At 38.1% G+C, this 6016-nt stretch overlaps 1 pseudogene; it reads right to left on the bottom strand.

The window, feature by feature from the left end:
• Positions 1–5142: 5142 nt before the first annotated feature.
• Positions 5143–5623, bottom strand: LOC107182167 (annotated as a pseudogene).
• Positions 5624–6016: the final 393 nt, after the last annotated feature.

Below are 6016 nucleotides of genomic sequence, written 5' to 3'. Positions count from 1 at the left end.
TTCCTCTCTTTCTAAAAATTAACTAAAAAGGAAAAAGAAAACATATCCTGAAAAAGAAAACATATCCTTGAGTAAGGATTTTTTTAAAAAAAACAAAACAGGATTCATTTTTAAAGATTACCTTTTAATTTATAAGAGAGTCCATAAGAGTATACATTTTTCCGAAAGAATCTGTGAATCAAAAATATAGGAAACACTAGTGAAGAGAGGTGACTTTTGTGTGTCTTAACAGCAGCTGATAAAATGTCAGCCCCTAATGGTTAGATTTATTAATAAACAAATGAGAAAATTCTTAATTAGAATGCAAAAAGGACCAAGAAGAAATAATTTTAAAATTCATTCAAATTTGACTGTACAATGTTAATTGTACAGTACAATGTTAATTACTGTACAATGTTAATCTCAAATTCTAAAAGAATAAATTCAGCCATCGAAAATTCAACCATGACTAAAATTAACTTCTATAAGTGAAAGACAGAATTCTAGATGAGAAAACATGTAAATAAATAGCTAGAGTTGGCCCGACAGGTGTGGCATCTACCCAGGAAACAAGGGATTGCCAGATTGATTTCTGATCAAGGCACATGCCCAGATTGCAGGTTCCACCCCGAGTAGGGAGTGTGCAGGCAGCTGATAGATGATGTTCCTCTCTTATCAATGTTTCTATCTCTCTATCCCTCTCCTTTTCTCTCAAAAAAAAAATCAATAAAAACATATTTTTAGCCCTAACCGGTTTGGCTCAGCGGATAGAGCCTCGGCCTGCAGACTCAAGGGTCCCAGGTTCAATTCCAGTCAAGGGCATGTACCTTGGTTGCGGGCACATCCCCAGTGGGAAGTGTGAAGGAGGCAGCTGATCGACGTTTCTCATCAATGTTTCTAACTCTCCATCCCTCTCCCTTTCTCTCTGTAAAAATCAATAAATTTTTTTTAAAAACATATTTTTAAAAATAAACAGAGTTGAAGTTCACTCAAAATATAACTTGAAAAAACAAAAAACTTATGTTAAAAATTGAAAAGATAAAAATGAAAGCAGGCTTTCAAGTGCTAAAAGAAAAGCAATTAAAGGGATATGACATCACTAAAACAAGGAGAAAGAAAAAAAACAAGGCAAATATAAGAAAGTCGCCCTAAGGAGAAAAAATTAGAAAAAGGCTAATAATAAAGGGCTAGTTTGAAAGAATAGGGAGAAAAAGGGAAAACTGAAGGAAGAAAGTAACAAAATGAAGGATTAGAGTAGTACATAATATACTAGTAGGGATGTGAGTCACTTTTGCCACAATGCGTTTGGGAAAGCTCAGAAGTAGGAAACAAGTTTCCTAACAGATTAGTGGCTGATAAATTTTCAGATACAATTATTCTGAAAAGTACTACAGTTTCATTTCAGTTTTAGAAACAAGATTGTGTGAAAGAGAGAAAATAGTATGATTTCATATTGTTCAGCCACAGTTCCAGGTAACTACTTTTATATTTAATTCTCAAGATAAAGACAACCTATAAATTTATTGAATCAGTTAATCATAGTTAGAAAAAAATGTTTAGACCATAAACATACTCTGCTTTTCTCCTATATATTTCTGTCCTCTATACTGTAGTAAATAAAAAAATATTTGCTCATCTTGGGAATCTTTTGCTGAGATCAAGTTTAAATGTCAGATATCTGCTTTCAGACATATATTAAGACATTCATGCTCAACTTTTCTTTTTACTCAATAACCATATATTATCTTTTCAGATAAGGAAACTCTATCTTCCAGGAATCAACCAAAACCTTTAAATGTCTATTATGTAAGTATTTTATATAAAGTTAAGGATGCTTCCAATATAGCATAATTTCACACAATGCACACATATCTGTTTGCTTCCTCCCATCATCCTCTCCGTTCCCCCATTACAAAATCAGGAGATGAATAACTGCCATTCAATGACTTGGCTCTACTAGACTGAAACTCAACACAGGACAATCCTCACTGTAGTAATCTCAAAGAGCCAGTATATTGCATTCTACCTAAAGGGTCTCTCACAAATCCTTGTGAGATCAGCATTCTGTTACTTGATATAATATTTTCCATAACATTCCCAATTTTCATCATCAATACTTAGTATTCACCAAATGGCATGTTCTAAGAATACACAGCAATGTCACTATTTTCACCTGCCCAGCAGTGGCCCCACTTTCTGGTAACATAACATGTGTTTTCCTTTCTCCTCCCTTGCTCCCCTTTCTCAATTCATGCCATCTAATGAAGCTGAACTTCATCCTCCACTCCCAGAGCAGGTACTCAATTCAGGAGGATGCTAAGCCAGTTTGACTCCCTGAGAGTGAGGCCAGTAAAAAGCAGAGCAAAGTAAAGGGATAGAGAGTAAGAACAACTGGTCCACTGGATTCAGCCATGCATGAAGCCAACAAGATCCCCATCGACTTTTCTGTCACATAAACCTGTAAATCTCACCTGACCAGCGTGACTCGGTGGGTGAGCATTGACCTATGAACCATGAGGATGCCTAGGTTGCAGGGTCGATCCCCAGTGAACAGGAGATAGCCAATCAATGATTCTCTCTCATCACCGATGTTTCTGTCTCTCCCTTTCCCCTCCTCTCTGAAATCCATAAAAACATATTAAAAACAAACAGTAAATCTCTCATCTTTTTCTCTTAAGCTTGTATAAGTAGGGTGTCTGTCACTAAAAGAACTTAGACAGAAATCATATCCAATACAATTTACAAACAGAATGACAATTACTGAGCCCTCAACTATAAAACTGGCTTAACAGGGCTGAGATACAGGGCAGTGAGAACAGTCTCATCTCCAGCTGGTAGTTGGCAATCCCAGTTAAGCAGTATCAAAGAAACAAACTACAACTATTGGCTATGGTAACGTAGGGTTCAGATCATATGCCCATCAAAATTGGAACACTGAAGGACTTGGGAGGAAAATATCAGGAATTTAGACCATGTTATCAACACCAAAAGCATAAGGCCCAAAGTCCTTGGTATGGAATATACAGACTTTCATGATCTGGCCCTACGTCCCTCTGCACGTTAGAAATTATTCTATATTGAAAGGGACAGGAAATTCAACACTAACTGGCATAAGAAATGTAGTACCTCACAAAACTGAAAAGTACATTCAGGCAAGTCTTGATCCAGAAATTCAGAGTCATCAGGTCTCCGACTCCACTTCTCTGACATCCTCCCTCCTCTAGGAGTTGCTCAGACCTCAGATGGGCTCCTATCACAACACCAATGCTACCAGCTATGATAGTTGTACATTCCACAGCCTCACCACATAGAGGGCAGATGACAAAGCATCTGCTTCATAAACACCCACAGAGAGGCCTATAGCAAGTTCTGAGATTCACTCTGATTGAGTCATCTTAGATTACTGCCTACCTCAAAACAATCACTGCAGCCAGAGACTGGAATGAACTGATGGCTTAGCGAGGTCAAGGATGCACCCTGAAGCTGAAGGTTTTAGGAAAGGCAGAGGGAAAGCCATTACCCCTTCCAAGGCACCCCTCACAAGTTATACTCTAACAACTATCTATGTTGAATTCTCTAAGTGTTGTGGTTTGAACTACGTCCCCCACAAAAAAATATATATATATTTTGAAGTCCTAACCCCGAGTACATGTGAATGTGACCTCATGTACAAACGGTCTTTGCAGATGTACTCAAGTTACTAGTAAAATGTACTCAAGCCATATATCCAATAAGACTGGCATCCTTATAAAAAGAGAAGACAAACAGGGAGAATGTCATGAGAATGAAATGATGGAGGCAGACACTGAAATGATGTACCCGCATGCCAAGGAATGCCCAGGGTTGCTGGCAATTCCAGAAACTAAGAGGAAGGCAAGGAACAGATTCTCCTTTATTCAGTGAAAGTATGGCCCCACCAAGACTTTCATTTCAGATTTCTGACCTCCAGAACTGTGCAATTAGATTTCTGTTGTTTTAAACCACCCATTTTGTAACACTTTGTTACCACAAAACTAGGAAACTAATACCCTAATAAGTGTTTAACAGTTCATGATTCTGTCTTTGCACAAGCTCTTTGCTCCTTCTGAAATGCCCTTCTCCCCCACTAGTATTCATGTTTCACTATTCACACTAAACTTCTCAGATCCGTCCAAAATGTCTTCTTCTCTGTATACCTTCCACCCGAGCCCTCAAAAGGTTAGTCTCTCCACCACATATTAACCCTGCACCACATCCTTCCTGTATTTTTATTATTAATTTCTCACTGCCTGTGCACTTAGCTGCTTTTCAGAATTATGAGCTCTCCAATGGGAAAGCAGGGCATGATTCTTACCCACATTCATATGTTCAAGGCAGACACATAACTTAATACATAATAGTCACTCATATGTTCAAGGCATGCACATAACCTAATACATAATAGTCAATAGCTATCCATGAATTAAACGGGTTGATAACTCATCTCAAAAGAAGACAAACAGGTATGATTTTGGAGAATTTGCTATTACAGATTATAGAGAACTGAAGATGGGCCTTGGGGTAGAATCTATATAAGTAGAGAAGAATGTGGGGCAGGGAGGCGGAATAGTGCTGAATTAACAAATATGCAGGAAAACTAAAAAGTGGAAGAATTTGTTTAGGAAAAAAGACAGTGTATAAGGCAGTGGGAGCCTTCTGTTGACAGTCAATTTACAGTTAAGAGGAGTGAAAAAAAAGAGGTTTAGATAGTGACACATATTTTCAGGGGATTATGTGACAAAGTGTAGAATGGACTCTGGAAGTGCAAGAGACCACTCAGGGTGTAACAGAGGCAGGTTAGCAATGAGGTAAAGGACCACTAGAATGGCAACAGGAGAAATGGAAATGAAAAATTTCTAAGGCTTTAGAAAAGAGAGAAGAAAGAGCAATGAATTACTCTTAAACATTGACTGTTGTTTATCTAAAGTCAGATTTGCTACTGAAATAAGAAAATGCAAAGGAAAAGACTATTATTTCAATGAGGATAAAAAGTTTGATCTTACACATGGCTCATTCTGAGATGACATTAAAAGATCCCAGTAAAGATGCCCAGCAAACAGTAGAAAATAAGACAATGAAGTTTAGGAGAAACAGAAGGACAAAAGATATATGGCAGTCATATAGGCAAAAATGACTTTTGGGGGCCAGTTTTATAACTTTATTCTAAAATCAGCAGTTAGTTCTCAACCATATTAACTGTAGATTTTTTAAAGTGGGGATGGGTACTTCGGTAACCAACATATAGAGCTTGTTTGGTGAATCTTCATCCTCATTATATTTTCTGGACAACCACACCTGAGTACAGTATGGGACATTTCTTACTCCTTTAGCCCAAACAGCTTTGTTGAGCCTGGTGTCAATGTGTACATCTAGAGTTCCCATCTCCTTCATAGTAAATTACCCAATCTCTTTAAGCCTGAGGGGAACACTTCTTAAAACCCACTCCATGGGTGGGCTTGTGAATATCGATAGTATATTCTCTGGTCACTACCTTGTTGATGGCAGAACGGTCTTTCTTCTACTCTCCACCCTTCTTTATGGGAGCCGTTCTGCCAGGCCCAAGTTGGAAAAGAGGCTCAAGGTGTTTCTCAAAGGATTTAGGTCGGCCCTTCCACACAATGTTCATAAAAGGTGACTGGGCTCAGAAAAAATGGAAGGTCAAATGGTACAATGGAAAGCAAGGGTTTGGGATTTAGACAAGGCCTGAGTTCAAACCACAATTGTTTATAAGTTGGGCAAGTAATTTCAATATATACTCACCTATGAAATGGGAATACCTTTAATCTAAGGATTACAAGGAGCAATTCCTAAAAGGTACTTAACACCTGGAAAAAATGGATGCTAGAAAAATGGTGATAGCTGCTACTGTGACTACTACTAGTAGTTACTGTATGTGCCAGGCACAAAACAGATCTCTCTCTCTCTCTTTCTCTCTTTCTCTCTCTTTCTATACACACACACACACACACACACACACACAGAGGCCCGGTGCACGAAATTCATGCATGGTTAGGGTCCC

The sequence above is a fragment of the Myotis davidii genome, unplaced genomic scaffold, assembly GCF_000327345.1.
Source record: "Myotis davidii unplaced genomic scaffold, ASM32734v1 scaffold32, whole genome shotgun sequence".
Classification (NCBI taxonomy): domain Eukaryota; kingdom Metazoa; phylum Chordata; class Mammalia; order Chiroptera; family Vespertilionidae; genus Myotis; species Myotis davidii.
This window is presented reverse-complemented; position numbering and strand designations above follow the sequence as displayed.